The sequence below is a fragment of the Oncorhynchus mykiss genome, chromosome 2 (genome assembly GCF_013265735.2).
Source record: "Oncorhynchus mykiss isolate Arlee chromosome 2, USDA_OmykA_1.1, whole genome shotgun sequence".
NCBI lineage: Eukaryota > Metazoa > Chordata > Actinopteri > Salmoniformes > Salmonidae > Oncorhynchus > Oncorhynchus mykiss.
This window is the reverse complement of record NC_048566.1, coordinates 86,334,860-86,360,678: the sequence shown is the minus strand read 5'-3', so window position 1 is coordinate 86,360,678 and position 25,819 is coordinate 86,334,860. Positions and strand designations below refer to the sequence as shown.

Here is a 25,819-nt window from a genome sequence, read left to right as displayed (position 1 = left end):
ACAGTCCTGTAGTTTAGCATCTGCTTCATTGGACCAGTTTCGTATTGGTACGTCCTGTTTGAGTTTTTGCTTGTAAGCAGGAATCATGACGATAGTGCCAAAGGGAGGGCGAGGGAGAGCCTTGTATGAGTTTGTGTGTGTGGAGTAAAGGTGATCTAGAGTTGTATTGCTTCTAGTTGCACAGGTGACATGCTGATAAAAGTGTGGTAAAACATATTTCTTTTTCCCTGCATTTTCTTGTTTGCTGATGGCCCCTATACAGCTCACCTAGCGCTGTCTTAGTACCAGCATCGGTTTGTGGTGGTCAAATCAAATCAAATCAAATTTTATTTGTCACATACACATGGTTAGCAGATGTTAATGCGAGTGTAGCGAAATGCTTGTGCTTCTAGTTCCGACAATGTAGTAATAACAAGTAATCTAACTAACAATTCCAAAACTACTGTCTTGTACACAGTGTAAGGGGATAAAGAATATGTACATAAGGATATATGAATGAGTGATGGTACAGAGCAGCATAGGCAAGATACAGTAGATGGTATCGAGTACAGTATGTACAAATGAGATGAGTATGTAAACAAAGTGGCATAGTTTAAAGTGGCTAGTGATACATGTATTACATAAGGATACAGTCGATGATATAGAGTACAGTATATACGTTTGCATATGAGATGAATAATGTAGGGTAAGTAACATTATATAAGGTAGCATTGTTTGAAGTGGCTAGTGATATATTTACATCATTTCCCATCAATTCCCATTATTAAAGTGGCTGGAGTTGAGTCAGTGTCAGTGTGTTGGCAGCAGCCACTCAGTGTTAGTGGTGGCTGTTTAACAGTCTGATGGCCTTGAGATAGAAGCTGTTTTTCAGTCTCTCGGTCCCAGCTTTGATGCACCTGTACTGACCTCGCCTTCTGGATGATAGCGGGGTGAACAGGCAGTGGCTCGGGTGGTTGATGTCCTTGATGATCTTTATGGCCTTCCTGTGACATCGGGTGGTGTAGGTGTCCTGGAGGGCAGGTAGTTTGCCCCCGGTGATGCGTTGTGCAGACCTCACTACCCTCTGGAGAGCCTTACGGTTGAGGGCGGTGCAGTTGCCATACCAGGCGGTGATACAGCCCGCCAGGATGCTCTCGATTGTGCATCTGTAGAAGTTTGTGAGTGCTTTTGGTGACAAGCCGAATTTCTTCAGCCTCCTGAGGTTGAAGAGGCGCTGCTGCGCCTTCTTCACGATGTTGTCTGTGTGAGTGGACCAATTCAGTTTGTCTGTGATGTGTATGCCGAGGAACTTAAAACTTGCTACCCTCTCCACTACTGTTCCATCGATGTGGATAGGGGGGTGTTCCCTCTGCTGTTTCCTGAAGTCCACAATCATCTCCTTAGTTTTGTTGACGTTGAGTGTGAGGTTATTTTCCTGACACCACACTCCGAGGGCCCTCACCTCCTCCCTGTAGGCCGTCTCGTCGTTGTTGGTAATCAAGCCTACCACTGTTGTGTCGTCCGCAAACTTGATGATTGAGTTGGAGGCGTGCGTGGCCACGCAGTCGTGGGTGAACAGGGAGTACAGGAGAGGGCTCAGAACGCACCCTTGTGGGGCCCCAGTGTTGAGGATCAGCGGGGAGGAGATGTTGTTGCCTACCCTCACCACCTGGGGGCGGCCCGTCAGGAAGTCCAGTACCCAGTTGCACAGGGCGGGGTCGAGACCCAGGGTCTCGAGCTTGATGACGAGCTTGGAGGGTACTATGGTGTTGAATGCCGAGCTGTAGTCGATGAACAGCATTCTCACATAGTTATTCCTCTTGTCCAGATGGGTTAGGGCAGTGTGGTTGAGATTGCATCGTCTGTGGACCTATTTGGGCGGAAAGCAAATTGGAGTGGGTCTAGGGTGTCAGGTAGGGTGGAGGTGATATGGTCCTTGACTAGTCTCTCAAAGCACTTCATGATGACGGATGTGAGTGCTACGGGGCGGTAGTCGTTTAGCTCAGTTACCTTAGCTTTCTTGGGAACAGGAACAATGGTGGCCCTCTTGAAGCATGTGGGAACAGCAGACTGGTATAGGGATTGATTGAATATGTCCGTAAACACACCGGCCAGCTGGTCTGTGCATGCTCTGAGGGCGCGGCTGGGGATGCCGTCTGGGCCTGCAGCCTTGCGAGGGTTAACACGTTTAAATGTCTTACTCACCTCGGCTGCAGTGAAGGAGAGACCGCATGTTTTAGTTGCAGGCCGTGTCAGTGGCACTGTATTGTCCTCAAAGCGGGCAAAAAAGTTATTTAGTCTGCCTGGGAGCAAGACATCCTGGTCCGTGACTGGGCTGGATTTCTTCCTGTAGTCTGTGATTGACTGTAGACCCTGCCACATGCCTCTTGTGTCTGAGCCGTTGAATTGAGATTCTACTTTGTCTCTGTACTGGCGCTTAGCTTGTTTGATAGCCTTGCGGAGGGAATAGCTGCACTGTTTGTATTTGGTCATGTTACCAGACACCTCGCCCTGATTAAAAGCAGTGGTTCGCGCTTTCAGTTTCACACGAATGCTGCCATCAATCCACGGTTTCTGGTTAGGGAATGTTTTAATCGTTGCTATGGGAACGACATCTTCAACGCACGTTCTAATGAACTCGCACACCGAATCAGCGTATTCGTCAATGTTGTTATCTGACGCAATACGAAACATCTCCCAGTCCACGTGATGGAAGCAGTCTTGGAGTGTGGAGTCAGCTTGGTCGGACCAGCGTTGGACAGACCTCAGCGTGGGAGCCTCTTGTTTTAGTTTCTGTCTGTAGGCAGGGATCAACAAAATGGAGTCGTGGTCAGCTTTTCCGAAAGGGGGGCAAATAGACAGTTCCGAAAAATATAGATAAACTCTCTCGGTAAATAGTATGGTCTGCAGCTTATGAGGTATTCTAACTCCAGAGAGCAAAAACTTGAGACTTCCTTAATATCTTTTGAGTCCCTGGGATCAGGGCCTGGTCCGGGGTAAGCATAATGTCCAGAGCTGCCAACTAGTTGAAGTATACATCGAGGTTGGTGATCAGTGTTCTGATGTCCAGAAGCTTTTTTCAGTCATAGGAAATGGTGGAAAACATTGTAAAAAAAAACAACACAAAATAGTAGAATTGATCAGTCACCGGCTTCATTAATAAGTGCATAACCAACGTTGTCCCCACAGTGACCGTATGTTAGATTAGAGGGGAAAGGTGGCTTTCCTCTGTGACAACATTATTGCTCCGTCCTTAAGACAGTCTGACCCATTCCAATCCCAGCCTAGAATTTGAACAGGTGATGTCAGAGCACCCTGTAATCCTTACATGTCACTCAGGGGCCTAACAAAAACAGTCATTAAAAGTAATTTACTCTCAATTGCGAAGGCTCTCAGTAAAAACGAATTGCGTACAGAAACCACTCACCTGATCTACAGAAGAGAAATGATGTAGTCATTTGTAATAAAGACACATTTAAACTCTTTTTATGAACAATGTGTGTCACCAAGGAAAAAAAGTTAACAAGCCCCCCCCAAAACCAACAGGCGAGGAAAAGCTACTGTTAAAAAGCCCTTCTCAGCTGTAAGAAAACACATGGCTCAATGTTTCTGTTAACTAAGTTTTGTTCTCTTCTCTCTTTTAATTTTGACATTTATGCGTTTTGGGATTTAGTAGAAAGATAAACTGGTTACATTTGGGCCTCAGCAGTGTGTGGTCCCACTGTGACAGTTTCCCAGTTATGTATCCTTCTGCTTCAGACAGCCGAGACATTGGTCTTCAGAGATTGGCCTGCTTTTCCATCAGTCGTCAGGTCAGATTTTATGGCCATCTGGTCGCCCATTGCAGAGGCAGTGCGGCTTTACCTTGTGAATATGTGTGAGTGCGACGTTTGACCTGTGCTTTCCAGGTCCTGACCTTCACCTCATTTCCTTGCGAGCAGCCATTCTGACAGCAGGGTTACGTTTATCTGATACCCCCAGATAAGTGCTACTTGAAAGTGCCAAATTTCGGGAAGCAGCCCTCTCTCCTTTGATTCTTTGGTTTCTGTTATGACCCTGCTCTGTACTCACCAAACCTGAGTCCATCTGGACAGCCCCCCCCCCCCGCCCTGCCACACCAACTTTGTCCCAGTTACTTTAGGCTACCTTAACCTTTGTTTGCTTATGCTTTTTACTTCTGTAATTAAAAACTTTGCCAGTTTAAAGAGGCATCTATTGGTTTTACATTCACATTGTTTTTACCTTCACTAGAATCTGAAATATCTTCATTGATATTGAACTTTAGACCTCTAGCTTTTTGGCCCTGTGTGGTAGTCCATAAATTAACCCTCCTTTGAGAGCTGGTCTGGAATTCCGGAACCTTTGAACTTTCCGGACTGCCGGCTGCTTTCAGAGTCCTAAGGAATCTTTCAGTGGCTCTTGGTGCCAGGAGAAGCCGACATCAAGCTTGAAAACTGACTTATGTGCCACTCAACAATATTTATTTGGCATAGAGGGGGAAGTGGTGTGTTAGGAAGCAACTATAGAGTATGTGTTGCAAAGTGTTTGAACAGAGGAGGTTGAAATCCATTCTCCACTTTGGCATGCCTGGCCGTTATTAACCTTGCTAGCTTGGCCCTGTGAAAAGACATAGCTGGGCTCTGTAGCTGAGAGCAAGGCCGGCAAGGCCGACAGCAGCAACCCCCTCACAGGTGCCTCTCTTCCCCCAGTGAAGGGCATAACAGCACCAGCTCCCAAGCTCAGCCCAGCCCACCCCAACCCTGCTCTGGCTTGCTCCTCTCTCACGATGAAATATGCCAATTTATGTACAACATACAGTGGGGCAAAAAAGTATTTAGTCAGCCACCAATCGTGCAAGTTCTCCCACTTAAGAAGATGAGAGAGGCCTGGAATTTTCATCATAGGTACACTTCAACTATGACAGACAAAATGAGAAAAAAAATCCAGAAAATCACATTGTAGGATTTTTAATGAATTTATTTGCAAATTATGGTGGAAAATAAGTATTTGGTCACCTACAAACAAGCAAACCAAGCTGCTTACCTATTGCAGATTCAGTCTTCCCAGCCTGGTGCAGGGGGACACGTCTGGCACTGCAGGATTTGAGTCCCTGGCGGCGTAGTGTGTTACTGATGGTAGGCTTTGTTACTTTGGTCCCAGCTCTCTGCAGGTCATTCACCAGGTCCCCCCGTGTGGTTCTGGGATTTTTGCTCACCGTTCTTGTGATCATTTTGACCCCACGGGGTGAGATCTTGCGTGGAGCCCCAGATCGAGGGAGATTATCAGTGGTCCTTGTATGTCTTCCATTTCCTAATAATTGCTCCCACAGTTGATTTCTTCAAACCAAGCTGCTTACCTATTGCAGATTCAGTCTTCCCAGCCTGGTGCAGGTCTACAATTTTGTTTCTGGTGTCCTTTGACAGCTCTTTGGTCTTGGCCATAGTGGAGTTTGGAGTGTGACTGTTTGAGGTTGTGGACAGGTGTCTTTTATACTGATAACAAGTTCAAACAGGTGCCATTAATACAGGTAACGAGTGGAGGACAGAGGAGCCTCTTAAAGAAGAATTTACAGGTCTGTGAGAGCCAGAAATCTTGCTTGTTTGTAGGTGACCAAATACTTATTTTCCACCATAATTTGCAAATAAATTAATTAAAAATCCTACAATGTGATTTTCTGGATTTTTTTTCTCATTTTGTCTGTCATAGTTGAAGTGTACCTATGATGAAAATTACAGGCCTCTCATCTTTTTAAGTGGGAGAACTTGCACAATTGGTGGCTGACTAAATACTTTTTTTGCCCCACTGTAAATGTACAAACTGATCTTCACAATACTGTACTGTGTGTAAATTATGCTTTATTCTTACTTGGTATTTAGTTTTCTGTCCTTCTCACATAACACAAAGACCGATAGAAATGTAACTGGTGCATTTTAGGGTGCTTTAAGACTTTGTTGCAGTCACACCTTATTTTCTGAGATTTCTTCATTTTCTCATGTGTTTGCTTTTCTCTCATGTGGCATGAGACAAACGGTACGCCTTGAAAAGCACCTATCGGCTTTGACTTAGGTGTATACACATTTTGTGTTTATATCCTATGATGGTTTGCTTTTGTTCTTATTTTGGGCTGTGGCCTTACAATAATTTCTTAGAATTTCACTTGACTTTCCGTAAGCATCATCCTCTGTATGAAAGTTATATCAGTGGCTTTGACTTAACTCTTGGTTTGACTTACCCTTGTCTCAGCTTATGTGATAATGCTCTTGCTTTATCCTGTCATAAATGTATTTTAGACATTCAATAACCTCACATGTATTGTAGGATAAGAGCTCAGCCATGTTAATTGTTTCAGGAGTTTGACAAAAGCACTTTTGAGTTTGAACACTTACAGCACATTACAGAAGAACAAGAAGTCCAGACTAACCTGTACTCCCTCCCAGACGTCTGCCTATACAGTGTAAGCATTGGGTTATGGGGTGAGGAAAGGGCCCTGTTACAAGCTGCAGCACGGCCTGTGTACACTCCTGCTCTGGCATGCAACAAAGTATGTGCCAGTTCCTATGACTCGCTCACTATGCCATGACACTTTTAGTTATCCCCCCCAACAAATGTCACTCACATTGAAAAGCTGCATTCATACAGGAATTCATTTAAAGTGTATTTGATGTGTCCATGTGACGTTAATGTCATAAAGCAGTAACATAGACTTACTAATAGAATATTTCATATTCATGTAATTTCTTCCCCATTTACCTTTTTAATGATTTGATGGTCTAGCAACATGGCATGATCTTATTGTAAGGTTGACCAGTTATTTACAGTACAAGTAAAAAGTGTGGACACCTTCTCATTCAAGCGTTTTGCTTTATTTTTACTATTTTCTACATTTTAGAATAATAGTGAATACATCAAAACTATGAAAAAACACATGGAATCATGTAGTAACCACAAAAGTGTTAACAAATCAAAATATATTTTAGATTCTTCAAAGTAGCCGGCCTTTGCCTTTAATGACAGCTTTGCACAGTCTTGGCATTCTCTCAACCAGCTTCATAAGGTAGTCACTTGGAATGCTTTTCAAACAGCCTTGAATGGGTTCCCACATATGCTGAGCACTTGTTGGCTGCTTATCCTTCACTCTGCGGTCCAACTTGTCACATCTGCTCCTGCCACACCCCTAGTGGACATCCGGTGTCTCCTTGACCTGCAGCCATTCCCTCTCCCTCTCCCTTTGTGTGTGATTGTGTGATTGGGGACAGGTGTGCTGGAGTCAGAAAAGTTCCCCACCAGCTGCAATCCGTTCCATAATCAAGACCTCTACAAGTGCAGTTAATTGCAGATTTCTGAGGCAAGTAACTCTAATGAACTTATCCTCTGCAGCAGAAAACTCTGGTTCTTCCTTTCTTGTGGCAGTCCAGTTTCATCATAGCAAATTATGTTTTTTGCGACTGCACATGAGGAAACTTTCAAAGTTGACATTTTCTGTATTGACTGACCTTCACCTTCACGTCTTAAAGTAATCATGGACTATATTTTCTCATTGCTTATTTGAGCTGTTCTTGCCATTAATATGGACTTGGTATTTTACCAAATCTTCTGTATACCAACCCTACCTTGTCACAACACAACTCATTGGTTCAAATGCATAAATAAGGAAAGAAATTCCACAAATTGACTTTTAACAAGGCACACCTGTTAATTGAAATGCATCCCAGGTGACTACAGTACCTCATGAAGCTGGTTGAGAGAATGCCAAGAGTGTGCATCAAGGCAAAGGGTGGCTACTTTGAAGAATCTCAAATATAAAATATATTTGGATTTGTTTGACACTTTTTTGGTTACTACGTGATTCCATATGTGTTATTTCATAGTTTGATGTCTTCACTATTAATCTACAATGTAGAAAATAGTAAAAATAAAGAAAAACCTTGTAATGAGTAGGTGTGTCCAATCTTTTGACTGGTACTGTATGTATGGACTGTGTGACAGCCTGCACTGGGGAATGGCAGTCCCCTTGATCACAGTCTCATGACTTATCGAACGAATGCTATTTCCAAATTATAGCCTGAAGGATAAACGGAGGCGTGAGACACGTAAGAATAGTGTGTACTCGATTAATAGTTATTCACTGGAACTGTATTTGTTTCCTCCAAAGGTCAGGGCCCATTGCCAAAACGTTGCTGTGTTAAGACAAGAGCCAGCATTTACAATGGAATTTGCCACCACATTATTTGCCAATGGTTGCTTGTGTTGACAAGTGACAAATGCATTGATACTTTGATCAATCTTATCAAACTGCCGGCAGTTAAGCACGAGAAGCTGGAGCATCCCCTTGGAATGGGTGCATTAAATGTCAACCTTGTCTGACTTGGTCAGAAGTTCGGCCATTCCACATTCCTGACTAAGGGATAAAGCTGCTCTAATCCCTTTTACCAGGTAGCCAGAGTTGGCAGCCGAGCCTGGAATTCCAGTGGCATTCCAATTTGGGGAAGTTGCTAGGGTCTGGATGGACAATTCCCACAACAAAGGAAGACTCTCATTCAAAGAAAATAGGGTTTAAGTTCTGTGAGAAAGTCAGCCGAAAGTCATGTGAATAGTGGCATATTTAGAGAGCTTTTGATTCGGCGGCTGCTCTAAAAAGGGCTGAGGCAATTGGACGTCCACAAGCCGGGAGGCTGATGCAAAGTGGAAGGTGGGAGGCCGGTCTTGATCTCATGACAAGTCTGGCTGAAGGGTGACAGTCCAGAGCAGATTGCAGCAGGCTTACCTGTCAAAGCCAAGCCAATGAGCTGCAGTCCTGCAGTACAGCCCCAACAGTACTGACTTCAGAGTCACAGAGAGCACAGTCTGGCATTTTATCTGTCTGGAGAATGCTGTATGGTGCTGCTAAAGACCACAGGCTCCATAGAAGTACAGGGGCATTACTGATCTGTCTCACTGAGTCCTCATAGCCCAGTGGCGTCGGTGTGAAAAACATGGAGATATACACTGAGTGTACAAAACATTAGAAACATGTGGAACGCTTTCGACAGCTCGTAGATCATGCCCCAACAAATTGTATGTTTTGTACATTGGCCGCTCTTTGTCCTGTCTGAGTAGCATTGAGACTGAATAAGACTCCATGCAACCTGAACAAAAGCCATTAATCTGGAGTACTGTACACGCAAACATGAATTCTTTCAGTTCAATAAAACTCTGTTAAGGAAGAATGGGTCTATTTCACTGGGTCCCAATCCCTAAGTTTATCGGGGAGATCTAATTAGCATAATGTCTGCTTACTGCTGGCCAGACGTTACTTTTTCAGTGATATACAAATAATGTTTGTGTTATAGCCTAAGTATGTCACAACCTGAGTTTTTTGTTGTCAGAATGGTCTCTCTGCTTGGATGATTGAAAAAGTTGATATGGTCTGTATGTATGGCCTAGTCAGTATGACGGAGGGTGTTCACATGGTAATGTATATCATGTTTTCCATATCAAATGGGTGGTCGTCATACACTCCCAAATCTACATATCAAACCAAGATTTTAAGACCCATTAGTTTATGATTTATCCCTCTCTGTCTATGCAAACACAGTATATTCTAACTCCCACTTATATTAAATAATGTGAAGAATTTGTCACATTATAGTATAATTGTAACGTGTGCGCTGGGAGTCGGGAAGCAAGTTCAGGGAGTGAGTACATAATGAATGAACAAAACATAACACAAAACAAGAAACACGAACAACGCACAGACATGAAACTGAAACAAACAACGCCTGGGGAAGGAACCAAAGGCAGTGACATATATAGGGAAGGTAATCAGGGAAGTGATGGAGTCCAGGTGAGTCTGTTGACACGCAGGTGAGCGTAATGATAACAATAATTAATCTAGAATATTTTTTTGTATTTTATCTATTTTTTTCTCCCAATTTCAATTATGATCTTGTCTCATCGCTGCAACTCCCCAACAAGCTGGGGAGAACCGTGTTCCTTAATAAACAACCGCCCCCTTAAACCGGAAGCCAGCTGGACCAATGTGGTGGAGGAAACACCGCTATTAACCTCCTGTATGTGTGTATGTGTGCGTGCATGTGTGTGTGTAGTTAAACGTTCAGTCAAGTTAGAAGACAAGGGCTCTGGGCCTGGGGGGGGGGGGGGGGGGGGGGGGGGTCTGGTTTTTGAGATGGTGAGAAGGGCATGTCAGCCTCTATTGGCTCCCTGCTGTTAGTGTTGTACTTGAATCAGTCACAGAGTCCCACAGTGTTCATGGGGCGGCAGGGTAGCCTAGTGGTTAGAGCGTTGGACTAGTAACCGAAAGGTTGCAAGTTCAAACCCCCGAGCTGACAAGGTACAAATCTGTCGTTCTGCCCCTGAACAGGCAGTTAACCCACTGTTCCTAGGCCGTCATTGAAAATAAGAATGTGTTCTTAACTGACTTGCCTAGTTATAAAGGTAAAATAAAAAAAATAAAAATGAACAGCCACACAGACAGACTGCAGATTCACCAGGCAGAGCAGGACCCTCTCTGTCATTCTCCCTGAACTCCAGACACTACAAGGCGTCCCTGTTTCTTTGTGTGGCGTCTGTGAAGAGGCGTGTTTATAGACACAGAACATAAATCAGCCATGTGTTAAGGCCAGTGTTGAAAAGTTACACATATGTGAAAGATGCTCTGTGTTGTAATGGCAGTACATTCAAAACACACACAAGCATGCACGCACGCACACACACATACATTCATAGAGACACATTGACAAACAGACACACGTGAATAGTAACTACCACATTCTCCCACTGTAAGATAGATTTTCCACACCACAGATGGTGCTCGCTGCTTTAACTAGATTCATCCTCAGTTGTTTCTGAATGTGACGGTGGGTTTTCTATGTGTAAGTTGCTCTTTGACAAGAGGCTCTTCTTATGTAATGCTTTCGAGTGCCTGCCCTTGTCTTTTAGCTGTACCCATAATTAGCACACAATAGGCCTATATCTCACATACCTGTTCGGCCCGTCACCCCCAAAAGGGAGACAGTGTCCCCTGACTGATGGCTAGAAGTGGGACAAGAAAACAGGAGCCACCGTTCCCTGATGTCACTGAGGAAGAATCTATCTTCCCCTTCACATAATCAACCAGCTGTGTCCGACTCGTCCAGCATGTCACCTATTTTACAATCCATCCCACACTGGGTCTACTCTCCCCTGGTTCCCACAGAGCCACGGTAACACTGCCCAGAGAAAAGGTGCCCATTTCCAGCGTTCCCAACCAGCTCACTGTTTCACCGCCTGGAAATCCCCCTCCGCACAAAGAGACACAAATATAATACTGCACCACTGCAGGCGGGGGAGGTATTCAGGGGCTATTCACAGGACAATATTGATACGGGAGGCACTTTTGTCTGTGAATCCTTCTGGGAATGCACTCAGTTGTTGTGGCTATATGGACCCGCATTCTATCCAAGTGCAACAGGTAGCTAGCTAGGTGTTACTTGTTATTGATTCAAGATAAGCGGAACACTTACGGACACTCCGTTTTCTTTCTTTTCCTTTTTCCGTAGTTTTTTCTGGGAACCTCACATGTGAGAAGCTGATCTGTCAGCTGATGTTAGCTGATCTGTCAGCTGATGTCAGCTGATCTGTCAGCTGATGTTAGCTGATCCTGTCAGCCGATCTGTCAGCTGATGTTAGCTGATCATGTGTTTTCAGCCTGCATATTCAAATCCCACCGATTTGGACATTGTCTGCAGGAAGTGTTGTACAGTATAGGCCAGTAGTCTGTGTTACCTGACTGTTTCTGTATTCAACAATGGTACAGGGCAATTTCATGATAACAGAATTAGGCTGATACTCAGATTTTTCACTTTAAAACCATAAAACTCTATGCACAAGGACTAATTTTAACAATATAGACAGAACATTTGACAAAAACACATTTACTTGAAGAACAGTGCAGATGCAAAGTTTGGTAACAGAATGACGGTTTGTGCTGTTGGTGCCGTAAATGTGTTTTTGTACAATTTTCTGTGTAAATTGTTAAACGTAGTCCTTGTGCATAGAGTTGTATGGTTTGTTAAACTTTGAAATCAATGAATTTTGTGTGACATATATTTAAAATTGAAAACTCCATATGTACTGGCTCACCTCTCCTTACCACATCATATTTCCAGCCCCATGAATGAGGCCCTCAAGCAGGAACTGACAGTAACACAGAGCCAGACAGCTCTAACAAATGTCTATACCAAGAATATGCAACTCTGATGGGGGAGGGGCCACAAAAAATCGGAACTCCTCATGGGATGCTGCAGTGGCTCACCGGTCTGCATCCATACCTACACATGTAGTCAGGCCCTAGCCTTTTGATGGCCCGAAGCAAAATTTTGATTCCCCCACCTTGCGACCAAAATATTTTAGTGGCCCCCCCCTTGACAGAGGAGAAAACAGATGTGCGTTATAAGAGTTAATTTCCTGCAATTCTATAAATTTTTCCATGGGGCATAGAGAACATTTTGCAGTTTTAAAGCAAGTTTGCTGCAAATCTACACATTTTGCCATGGGGTGGAGATAAGATTTTGCAATATTATGAATCATTTCATGCAATTCTATTAATTTTGCCATGGGGTGGAGAGAAATGTTTACAGTTTTTAATATGATATCCGAGAGTGACTAACAATTCAATGGGGCTCCCCTCGGACAATGATGACTACAAGTTTAGATAGCTAGCCGCTAGACTTATTCAATGTAACAAGAGAAAAACTGCTGATGCACATCCAAATGGAAATTGCACCTTGTGTATTGTACTATTCTAACGCTCAACAGTAAGTTGATACCCCAACTGAGCCCCCCCCCCCCCCCATCTCTGGTCTGTACAATAATAGACAAAATACGTTTATTTTGGTATTTCTACAGAAATATGTTGTAGAAGACAGGGCCTGGTTTTAGGCTGCAGCAGGAGAGGGCCTGTTGTTCTAAGAATCCTTCAGAGTGATGCCATACTGTTGCCTTTATGTGCTTTTTATAGCTTTTTATATATTGTTTGCACAATGTTTGCAACAGAAATGACTCCCATGGCTGCCTTTTATATGCCACTGTTTTATCATATGTTTTGAATGTGAATCAGGAAGCAATTGTGAAGGTTTGAAACAAATTATGTCTTGTGTTCAAACCTTAGACACTCATTCAGGATATGCTTTGTTAGGACCATAACTGTATGATGGAAGTGGATGAGAATGATGTTGACCAATGAAAAGCTCCAATTAGTTACTACTAAATAGGGTTGAAAAGGTAAATTGTCCACTCAGAACACTTCAAATGACTGGCGCTGGGGCGGCGATCATACAGAGCCATGTCAGATAAGAACTAATACAATGGAGTCCTTATAACAATTGCTCCATACAGAACAGTAATGGGGGGAAATTTGGACTGTTCTATGTCTGCAATTAAACCTTTAGCTGCGAGCCAAATTACGCAAATATGACTATTGAGTAAAAACAAAACACTGTTTTTTTAAACGATAACATATCCAGCCAGACATTGCAATTACACTGATATAGACCAACTCAATGTTTCAATTATTAGAAGTAAATAAATAAATAAGTCTGATTTGTGAACTAGATAAGTTGTTTTAAGTGTTTTATTTTCCCAAGTCAACATGGAGGTAATTATTTGATATTGAATTCATGAGCACATCATTTGTTTTTCTTAGGACATTTTCCTGAAGTGAACAGCTCTCGTACCTCAATTGTTATTAAATGGAAAAAAGAGCAATGAGGGACATGTACACATTATCATGTTAATAATTCATAGATAGCGATGGTCTTCCAGCTAATAATAATGTAGCAATATCAATAGAAATATTATTATCTAAATGTCAAAGCAATAATGAGAATTTCTTTGCAAGGTAATGGTCCTTACCATTTGTTGTAGTCATGTAGCATTTCTTAAAGTGGAAGCAATAGTTATTGTCCATATTCTAAGCTAAGTTTTCTAGTGTTTTATGTTGATTTGAATAAATTCAGTTAATGTCTGTTTAAGTGAGCTTTCACTGTCTGCTCAACGGACTTGTAGAGCATATGCAAATGTTATTTTTTCTGTCCTTTTGAATATAGGTTGTACTTCCTTTTCACTTCAAGCAAAAGTTTTAGGGGAATTCTGAATCACCAAGCCTATTTAAAGATGTTTGTGTTTGTATGGTTGTTGGGGTGTTTGTCGATTGTTGTTTTGCTATCTTGCCACATAGATGCCTGCCCATGTAGTCTTCTTCTGTTCAACTCGACTAATCTTTTATTGTCTGTTGGCCAGCTGTGTGAATTGACAGAGCAAGACAAAGTCAGTTTGTCCCTCAGATTTCAGCTTTCACGTGCACCCGGACACACAGACTGGGCTGGTGAACAGAGACCTGGTGTGCCGACTCTGTTACTCTCAGCCCCCCCCCCCCTCACTTTTTCTCACCCTCTCACTCACTCTCTCTCTCTCTTTCTCTCTCTCACTGTCTCTTTCTCTCACTCACACACTCTCTTTCAGTCACACACTCTCTTTCTCATTCTCTTGTGTTTTCTCTCTCTCATTCTCTCTCTCGTTCTCTCACTCTTGTTCTTCCTTTCTCTCTCTCTCTGCTCTGAGGTCTGCAGGGTGATGCAGATACTGCTCTGGTGGCTGTGATCCGATAGTCACTGATAGTTGTCTCTGTCACAATTAGGCCCAGATCTCAACAGCTCCACAGCCCCTCTGAGCAGTGCCTGCAGGTGCCTGAGAGAGAACCTCAATTGAGCATGCCTTGTCAACTTGGTCAAAGGCAGATGCAGAGGTTTTCCATATGGAGATATAAATCCGCTGGAATCCCCTTTTGATACCAGGCAATAAATATAGCAAACCCAGGATACAGGCAGGAAGCCTCAGTGAAGGAAGGTACTATTTTGGGTGAACAGTCCCATTGTCTATGATGTAGCGACGGGAGGCTGGGGGTGGGAGAGAGTGATGTTCTGGGGAGGCAGCATGGCTCCTCTCCCCTACCACTCCCTCCAGTGTTCCACATTCAGAGGGTCCCTCTGTCCCCTCTTCTGTGACTACATCATGGCAGTCACACTCTGAGACATGTGCAGAGGAGAGAAGGGGGTGTTATATAACTCATCTTCAGTGACTGGTGGAGAGAGCTGCCCCGTCTTAAAGGGTTTTGACTTTAGGATAGTTAACATAGCAGGATAGTTAACATAGCAGGTTTAGGATAATTAGTTTAAGGTTAGAAAAGGGTAAGGGTTAGCTAAAATGAAGGAAAAAAATCTACTTTTGTCTTAATTTGACAAGATCTGTATCCCTCCTAGCCATGATGCAGTGTGGCGTGGCATAACCAAACTTGAAGATCATAAGGCCAATAAAAGAGAGGAAGCGCCGATGGCAGATTTTCAGAACATGGCTGTTTGTTTGTCTGCCTTGTCACAATCATGCTGTTTTAAAAAACAATACCTCCTGCCAAGAGAGGGCGGGTTGATGAAGAGAAGGTTAGGCCTTGTACTTTTTGTGGACCCAGATGTGAATATATATACAGTAGAAAATCATCTAAAAAGCCGAGCTCAGGAAATGTGTTCTCAAACATATCGGTAGCCCTTTTCTGCAGTCAAATAACCTAGTGGCATCATGGGTGGAATGTTCTAATTTTTTTTTGATAATTTAATAATTAATAAATATGATTTATTTATTTTATGCTGAAAATCCAGTGTTTCTATGTCCAACAGTTTTGTTATATTTCAGTGTCCTGTGATGTGTATAAAGTGTAATATTGGGGTGCAAACTCAAAATGAAATACATTTAAACTCTTATGTCTGACATGGTACACGTGTCTTGTTTTTGTAAGCCCATAACCATGTGTGTGAGGTGTTTAAGACAACCAACAAACACTCTATGTGTGATAGAGTGATCCCTGATTGATCCCACTGCAGTAAAAGGTTATTCATGCAGTTCTTAGAAGTGCTAACCGTAAACATTTTCAAGGTTTTGTAACATTCTACTTTCTCTTTCAATGTTTATATGTAACAGTTTAGAGATGCCGCAGTCAAACGTGTGAGTTGTGACCTCACTAACACCACAAGGCCTCACACAACAACTGTGAGGGGAATTCATGTACTTTACGGGAATTGTGTGTTTTCAGTTTAGTATTACTGGGTCTGCAACTCTCATGGTCGTATCCTCAACTGAAAAGCCCCCCACTCCTAGGTTCTCTAAATCCTCTAGAGACGACTAGACAAATAAGCGGAGGTCGTTTTGAGACGCGGCTCAGCAAAGTATTTACTTCTTCACACGGCTGATGGTTCTCCAATGGGTGTAACATTGGCACAGGAGACATATCAGACCAAAGACAACACAACAACAAGTGTAGAGCTGTCCTCTGGCGGCGGTGTCCGCCCGGAAGGCAAAGCAAACAAACAAACAAGCTGTAGGTCATAAATGCCTAACAGTGGAGGTAGTTCATGTGCTGTCTGGGAGAATAAAAGGCCTCACACTCCATAGGCCTCAGCCGCAGCACAGAGCGCAGTGCAGCCACCCCAGCTCACATGTACACCCACTGGTTCCTGTCTCACCGATCGCTCTAGCCCAGCTGGTGACACAAGCACTTCCTACTCTCCCATTTTGTGTCTGCCATTGTGCTGTTCAATGTGTAGCAACTGGCAAAGGCATTACATTACACTCACAATGGAGAGCCAATCCCCTGTATATAGCCTCATTATTGTTATTTTATTGTGTTATTATTGTGTTTATTTAGTAAATATTTTCTTAACACTATTTTCTTAAAACTGCATTGTTGGTTAAGTTTGTAAGTAAGCATTTCACAGTAAGGTCTACACCTGGTGTATACGGTGCATGTGACAAATAACATTTGATTTGATTTGATATCCAGCTAAAGACATACAGGTAATAATGGAATCACTTGGTTTTTTTATTTTCTTTTTTATTTCACCTTTATTTAACCAGGTAGGCTAGTTGAGAACAAATTCTCATTTGCAACTGCGACCTGGCCAAGATAAAGCATAGCAGTGTGAACAGACAACACAGAGTTACACATGGAGTAAACAATTAACAAGTCAATAACACAGTAGAAAAAAAAAATAGTCTATATACATTGTGTGCAAAAGGCATGAGGAGGTAGGCGAATAATTACAATTTTGCAGATTAACACTGGAGTGATAAATGATCAGAGGGTCATGTACAGGTAGAGATATTGGTGTGCAAAATAGCAGAAAAGTAAATAAATATAAACAGTATGGGGATGAGGTAGGTAAAATTGGGTGGGCTGTTTACCGATAGACTATAAACAGCTGCAGCGATCGGTTAGCTGCTCAGATAGCAGATGTTTGAAGTTGGTGAGGGAGATAAAAGTCTCCAACTTCAGCGATTTTTGCAATTCGTTCCAGTCACAGGCAGCAGAGAACTGGAACGAAAGGCGGACAAATGAGGTGTTGGCTTTAGGGATGATCAGTGAGATACACACAATATGTAGCGAGGGCCAGCCGACTAGAGCATACAGGTCGCAGTGGTGGGTGGTATAAGGTGCTTTAGTAACAAAACGGATGGCACTGTGATAAACTGCATCCAGTTTGCTGAGTAGAGTGTTGGAAGCTATTTTGTAGATGACATCGCCGAAGTCGAGGATCGGTAGGATAGTCAGTTTTACTAGGGTAAGTTTGGCGGCTTGAGTGAAGGAGGCTTTGTTGCGGAATAGAAAGCCGACTCTAGATTTGATTTTAGATTGGAGATTTGATATGAGTCTGGAAGGAGAGTTTACAGTCTAGCCAGACACCTAGGTACTTATAGATGTCCACATATTCTAGGTCGGAACCATCCAGGGTGGTAATGCTAGTCGGGCGTGCGGGTGCAGGCAGCGAACGGTTGAAAAGCATGCATTTGGTTTTACTAGCGTTTAAGAGAAGTTGGAGGCCACGGAAGGAGTGTTGTATGGCATTGAAGCTCGTTTGGAGGTTAGATAGCACAGTGTCCAAGGACGGACCGGAGTATACAGAATGGTGTCGTCTGCGTAGAGGTGGATCAGGGAATCGCCCGCAGCAAGAGCAACATCATTGATATATACAGAGAAAAGAGTCGTCCCAAGAATTGAACCCTGTGGCACCCCCATAGAGACTGCCAGAGGACCGGACAGCATGCCCTCCGATTTGACACACTGAACTCTGTCTGTAAAGTAGTTGGTGAACCAGGCAAGGCAGTCATCAGAAAAACCGAGGCTACTGAGTCTGCCGATAAGAATATGGTGATTGACGGAGTCGAAAGCCTTGGCAAGGTCGATGAAGACGGCTGCATAGTACTGTCTATTATCGATAGTGGTTATGATATCGTTTAGTACCTTGAGCGTGGCTGAGGTGCACCCGTGACCAACTCGGAAACCAGATTGCACAGCGGAGAAGGTACGGTGGGATTCGAGATGGTCAGTGACCTGTTTGTTGACTTGGCTTTCGAAGACCTTAGATAGGCAGGGCAGGATGGATATAGGTCTGTAACAGTTTGGGTCCAGGGTGTCTCCCCCTTTGATCCTTGGGGATCTCAGACAATATGAAAGAGAGGTTGAACAGGCTCGTGATAGGGGTTGCGACAATGGCGGTGGATAGTTTCAGAAATAGAGGGTCCAGATTGTCAAGCCCAGCTGATTTGTACGGGTCCAGGTTTTGCAGCTCTTTCAGAATATCTGCTATCTGGATTTGGGTAAAGGAGAACCTGGAGAGGCTTGGGCGAGTAGGTGCGGGGGGGGGGGGGGGGGGGGGGAGCTGTTGGCCGAGGTTGGAGTAGCCAGGAGGAAGGCATGGCCAGCCGTTGAGAAATGCTTGTTGAAGTTTTCGATAATAATGGATTTATCGGTGGTGACCGTGTTACCTAGCCTCAGTGCAGTGGGCAGCTGGGAGGAGGTGCTCTTGTTCTCCGTGGACTTCACAGTGTCCCAGAACTTTTTGGAGTTAGAGCTACAGGATGCAAATTTCTGCCTGAAGAAGCTGGCCTTTGCTTTCCTGACTGACTGCGTGTATTGGTTCCTGACTTCCCTGAACAGTTCCCTTAACAGACTATTCGATGCTATTGCAGTCCGCCACAGGATGTTTTTGTGCTGGTCGAGGGCAGTCAGGTCTGGAGTGAACCAAGGGCTATATCTGTTCTTAGTTCTGCATTTTTTGAACAGAGCATGCTTATCTAAAATGGTGAGGAAGTTACTTTTAAATAATGACCAGGCATCCTCAACTGACGGGATGAGGTCAATGTCCTTCCAGGATACCCGGGCCAGGTCGATTAGAAAGGCCTGCTCACAGAAGTGTTTTAGGGAGCGTTCTGACAGTGATGAGGGGTGGTCGTTTGACTGCGGATCCGTAGCGGATACAGGCAATGAGGCAGTGATCGCTGAGATCCTGGTTGAAGACAGCGGAGGTGTATTTGGAGGGCCAGTTGGTCAGGATGACGTCTATGAGGGTGCCCTTGTTTACAGATTTAGGGTTGTACCTGGTGGGTTCCTTGATGATTTGTGTGAGATTGAGGGCATCTAGCTTAGATTGTAGGACTGCCGGGGTGTTAAGCATATCCCAGTTTAGGTCACCTAACAGAACAAACTCTGAAGCTAGATGGGGGGCAATCAATTCACAAATGGTGTCCAGGGCACAGCTGGGAGCTGAGGGGGGTCGGTAGCAGGCGGCAACAGTGAGAGACTTATTTCTGGAGAGAGTCATTTTTAAAATTAGTAGTTTGAACTGTTTGGGTATGGACCTGGAAAGTATGACATTACTTTGCAGGCTATCTCTGCAGTAGACTGCAACTCCTCCCCCTTTGGCAGTTCTATCTTGACGGAAAATGTTATAGTTGGGTATGGAAATCTCCGAATTTTTGGTGGCCTTCCTGAGCCAGGATTCAGACACGGCAAGGACATCAGGGTTAGCAGAGTGTGCTAAAGCAGTGAGTAAAACAAACTTAGGGAGGAGGCTTCTGATGTTGACATGCATGAAACCAAGGCTTTTTCGATCACAGAAGTCAACAAATGAGGGTGCCTGGGGACATGCAGGGCCTGGGTTTACCTCCACATCACCCGCGGAACAGAGGAGGAGTAGTATGAGGGTGCGGCTAAAGGCTATCAAAACTGGTCGCCTAGAGCGTTGGGGACAAAGAATAAAAGGAGCAGATTTCTGGGCATGGTAGAATATATTCAGGGCATAATGCGCAGACAGGGGTATGGTGGGGTGCGGGTACAGCGGAGGTAAGCCCAGGCACTGGGTGATGATAAGAGAGGTTGTATCTCTGGACATGCTGGTTGTAATGGGTGAGGTCACCGCATGTGTGGGAGGTGGGACAAAGGAGGTATCAGGGGTATGAAGGGTGGAACTAGGGGCTCCATTGTAAACTAAAACAATGATAACTAACCTGAACAACAGTATACAAGGCATATTGACATTTGAGAGAGACATACAGCGAGGCATACAGTAATCACAGGTGTTGATTGGGAGAGCTAGCTAAACCAGTAGGTGAGACAACAACAGCTAATCAGCTAGCACAACAACAGCAGGTAAAATGGCGTTGACTAGGCAGAGAGGGTCGGATTAACTACACACAGAGCCTGAGTGTGGCTGGGGCCGACAGATAAAACATAAACAAACAGAATGGAGTACCATGATTAATGGACAGTCCAGCAGGCATCAGCTATGTAGCCAAGTGATCACAGTGTCCAGGGGGCAGCGGTGGATGGGACAGGGAAGCTAGACTGGTGCCAGGCTAAAAAAACTGGCTGGCTGTGCAGAAGGTAAAAGCCACTAGCAGTGGCTAACATTGACTAAATAGCTTGTAGCTAGTTAGCTGGTTGGCTTCTGGAGGTTCTTGAATGTGTTCTAAAAATTAAAAATAATAGCGATTCCGTATCACATTGGGTGAGGTAGGTTACCGGAGGGTATAAACGAATTAAAAATTGAAAAGAGATTGAAAGTAAATATGGGTCCAGTGAGTGGATGGGCTGGCTGGGGACGCGGCGATTCAGACAGTTAGCAGGCCTGTGCTAACAAGCTAACAGTTAGTAGGCCGGGGCTAAACAAGCTAGCAGTTAGCAGGCCGAATTAGCAAGCAAGCAGATAGCAAGGGCTAGAAAGTTAGCCTTTGGGGGACGTCGCGATGGGGGTTAAGTCTGTTTATGCCTCTTCATGTGGTGACATCGATAGACCGGTCGTGGGTCCGGATATTGTAGCCCAGGAGTATGCTTCGGTGGTAGCACAGGAGCTTTGGCCGGGCTAGCTTCAAGCTAAGTGGATGGAAACGCTAGCCAGGAGTAGTCATCCGGGGTTGCAGTTAGCTAGTTAGCTAGTTGTGAAGATCCAGATGAAAAAGTTCTGTTTGCGGTGGGAATCCGGGGATAAAAATAATAGGTCCGTTATGCTCTGGTTAGAGTCGCGTTGTTCGAACTGGCGAGAGCTTTCCGAGCTAAAGGTTAGCTGATGACCACTAGCAATGGTTTGCTGACTGATAGCTGGTAGTTAGCTGGCTAGCTTCAGTTGAGGGGTTCCGGATCCAAAGTAAATATAAATACTTTAGAAAAAAAAGCAGATCCACGCTACATTGGGTGAGGCGGGTTGCAGAAGAGTATTTAGATGTTGAGGTTTAGAAAAATGTTTTAAAAGATATGCGTAGAAAAATATGTAAAAAAAATGAATATATACAAGGGACACGACACGACAAGACATCTGACTGCTACGCCATCTTGGGTAAATGAGGGATAGTGGGTGAAAGCAGGTGCTTCATGGCTATGCCTCCGTAGGATGACAATGCTCCCATCCACAGTACACAAGTGGTCACTGAATGGTTTGATGAGCATTAAAACGATGTGAACCTTATGCCATGGTTGTCTCAGTCACCAGATCTCAACCCAATTGAACACTTATGGGAGATTCAGGAGCGGCGTCTGAAACAGCGTTTTCCATCAACAAAACACCAAATTATGGAATTTCTGTAAGTATCATGTAGCATCCCTCCAATAGAGTTCCAGACACTTGTTGAATCCATGCCAAGGTGCATTGAAGCTGTTCTGGCCCAACACCCTGTTAAGACACTATGTTGGTGTTTCCTTTATTTTGGAAGTTACCTGTACTTGGTTAGTAGAGGGTATCAGAGGCAGAATAACTTCCATCACTGAAATGTAATCAATTGTTGCTGAATTGTTATCTGTTTTATATATATACTGTATATAAAACAGATAACAATTCAGCATATATATATATATATATATACAGTTGAAGTCGGAAGTTTACATACACCTTAGCCAAATACATTTAAACTCAGTTTTTCACAATTCCTGACATTTAATCCGAGTAAAAATTCCCTGTTTTAGGTCAGTTAAGATCACCACTTTATTTTAAGAATGTGAAATGTCAGAATAATAGTAGAGAGACTGATTTATTTCAGCTTTTATTTCTTTCATCACATTCCCAGTGGGTCAGAAGTTTACATACATTCAATTAGTATTTGGTAGAATTGCCTTTAAATTGTTGAACTTGAGTCAAACGTTTTGGGTAGCCTTCCACAAGCTTCCCACAATAAGTTGGGTGAATTTTGGCCCATTCCTCCTGATAGAGCTGGTATAACTGAATCAGGTTTGTAGGCCTCCTTGCTCGCACACGCTTTTTCAGTTCTGTCCACAAATTTTATATGGGATTGAGGTCAGGGCTTTGTGATGGCCACTCCAATACCTTGACTTTGTTGTCCTTAAGCCATTTTGCTACAACTTTGTAAGTATGCTTTGGGTCATTGTCCATTTGGAAGACCCATTTGCGACCAAGCTTTAACTCCTGACTGATGTCTTGAGATTTTGCTTCAATATATACACATCATTTCCCATCCTCATGATGCCATCTATTTTGTGAAGTGCACCAGTGCCTCCTGCAGCAAAGCACCCCCACAACATGATGCTGCACCCCCGTGCTTCATGATTGGGATGGTGTTCTTCGGCTTGCAAGCCTCTCCCCTTTTCCTCCAAACATAATGATGGTCCTTTTGGCCAAACAGTTCCATTTTTGTTTCATCAAAGCCCGGTTCTGGGATATTTCTCCAAAAAGTACGATCTTTGTCCCCATGTGCAGTTGCAAACCGTAGTCTGGCTTTTTATGGCAGTTTTGGATCAGTGGCTTCTTCCTTGCTGAGGGGCCTTTCAGGTTATGTTGATATAGGACTTGTTTTACTGTAGATATAGATGCTTTTGTACCTGTTTCCTCCAGCATCTTCACAAGGTCCTTTGCTGTTGTTCTGTTGTTCAGATGTATGTGGTACTTTCAGGCGTTTGGAAATTGCTCCCAATGATGAACGAGACTTATGGAGGTCTACAATTCTTCTTCTGAGGTCTTGGCTGATTTCTTTTGATTTTTCCTGAGTTTGAAGTTAGGTACACCTCCAATTGACTCAAAGGATGGCAATTAGCCTATCAGAAGATTCTAAAGCCATGACCATTTTCAGCCATTTTCAGCCATTTTCTGGATTTTTTTTATATATATATATATATAAACTCAGCAAAAAAAAAGAAACGTCCCTTTTTCAGGACCCTGTCTTTCAAAGATAATTCATAAAAACCCAAATAACTTCACATATCTTCATTGTAAAGGGTTTAAACACTGTTTCCCATGCTTGTTCAATGAACCATAAACAATTAATGAACATGCACCTGTGGAACGGTCGTTAACACACTAAGAGCTTACAGACGGTAGGCAATTAAGGTCACAGTTATGAAAACGTAGGACTCTAAAGAGGCCTTTCTATTGACTCTGAAAAACACCAAAAGGAAGATGCCCAGGGTCCCTGCTCATCTGCGAGAACGTGCCTTAGGCATGCTGCAAGGAGGCATGAGGACTGCCGATGTGGCCAGGGCAATAAATTGCAATATCTGTACTGTGAGATGCCTAAGACAGCACTACAGAGAGACAGGACAGACAGCTGATCGTCCTCGCAGTGGCAGACCACGTGTAACAACACCTGCACAGGATCTGTACATCCGAACATCACACCTGCGGAACAGGTACAGGATGGCAACAACAACTGCCTGAGTTACACCAGAAACGCACAATCCCTCTATCAGTGTTCAGACTGTCTGCAATAGGCTGAGAGACGCTGAACTGAGGGCTTGTAGGCTTGTTGTAAGGCAGGTCCTCACCAGACATCACCGGCAACAACGTCGCCTATGGGCAAAAACTGCTCTTCACTGACGAGTCGTGGTTTTGTCTCACCAGGGGTGATGCTCGGATTATGTTTATCGTCAATGGAATGAGCGTTACACTGAGGCCTGTACTCTGGAGCGGGATCGATTTGGAGGTGGAGGGTCCGTCATGGTCTGGGGCGGTGTGTCACAGCATCATCGGACTGAGCTTGTTGTCATTGCAGGCAATTTCAACGCTGTGCGTTACAGGGAAGACATCCTCCTCCCTCATGTGGTACCCTTCCTGTATGCTCATCCTGACTTGACACTCCAGCATGACAATGCCACTAGCCATACTGCTCGTTCTGTGCATGATTTCCTGCAAGACAGGAATGTCAGTGTTCTGCCATGGCCAGCGAAGAGCCCGGATCTCAATCCCATTGAGCACGTCTGGGACCTTTTGGATTAAGTACTGCAGTGCATTCCCCCAGAAATGTCAGAGAACTTGGAGGTGCCTTGGTGGAAGAGTGGGGTAACATTTCACAGCAAGAACTGGCAAATCTGGTGCAGTTCATGAGGAGGAGATGCACTGCAGTACTTAATGCAGCTATTGGTCACACTAGATTACTTTTGATTTTGACCCCCTCGCTTCAGGGACACCTTATTCCCTTTCTGTTAGTCACATGTCTGTGGAACTTGTTCAGTTTATAAGACATAAAGTTGTTGAATATTGTTATGTTCTTACAAATATTTACACATGTTAAGTTTGCTGAAAATAAACTCAGTTAATAAACACAGTGAGAGGACGTTTCTTTTTTTGCTGAGTTTATATATATATATATATACAGTACCAGTCAAACGTTTGGACACACCTACTCATTCCAGGGTTTTTCTTTATTTTTACTATTTTCTACAATGCAGAATAATAGTTAAGACATCACAACTATGAAATAACACATATGGAATTATGTAATAACCCAAAAAGTGTTAAACAATTCAAAATATGTCACACCTTCCCCCGCTCCCCAGCGCTCGACATCTCCAGATTATTACGCACAGCTGCCACCATCGTTACGCGCACCTGCGCCTCATGAGATTCACCTGGACTCCACCTGATTACCTCCCCTATATCTGTCACTCCCTTTGGTTCTTTACTCAGGCGATATTGTTTCTGCTTCTGTTTCATTTCTGTACTCTACTCGTATTTCTTGTTTTGTTCCATGTTCGTTTATTTATTAAATTCACTCCCTGTACTTCCCGCTGCCGACACAACCGGGGATGCTTTAGCTGGCTCTTCAGGCTCCCAAGCTTCAGCTGGCTCGACAGGTGTCCACGCCTCGGTTGGCTCGTCAGGTTTCCAAACGTTGGCTCATCAGGCTTCCGTGCCTCAGCCGGCTCGTCAGGCTCCCGTGCCTCAGCCGACTCGTCTTTGAAGAATCTCAAATATAAAATATATTTGGATTTGTTTAGCACTTTTTTGGTTACTACATGATTCCATATGTGTTATTTAATAGTTTAGATGTCTTCGCTATTATTCTACAATGTAGAAAATAGTAAAAATAAAGAACAACCCTGTAATGAGTAGGTGTGTCCAAACGTTTGACAGGTACTAATATAAACACATGATGCTGCCGCTCAATAACATGTAAAAGCTGGGCTTATGTCAATGACTGGAAATAGACCAACATACAGTAAAAACAATGCAGTGATCTTACTGAAAGAGGTGGAGGT

The 25,819-nt window shown here is 43.7% G+C and overlaps 1 protein-coding gene across 1 annotated transcript in view; it reads left to right on the top strand.

Moving 5' to 3' along the window:
* ccnd2a (cyclin D2, a) overlaps positions 1 to 25,819 on the top strand; it is a 278,864-nt gene that overhangs the window by 59,906 nt on the left and 193,139 nt on the right. The window lies entirely within an intron of this gene.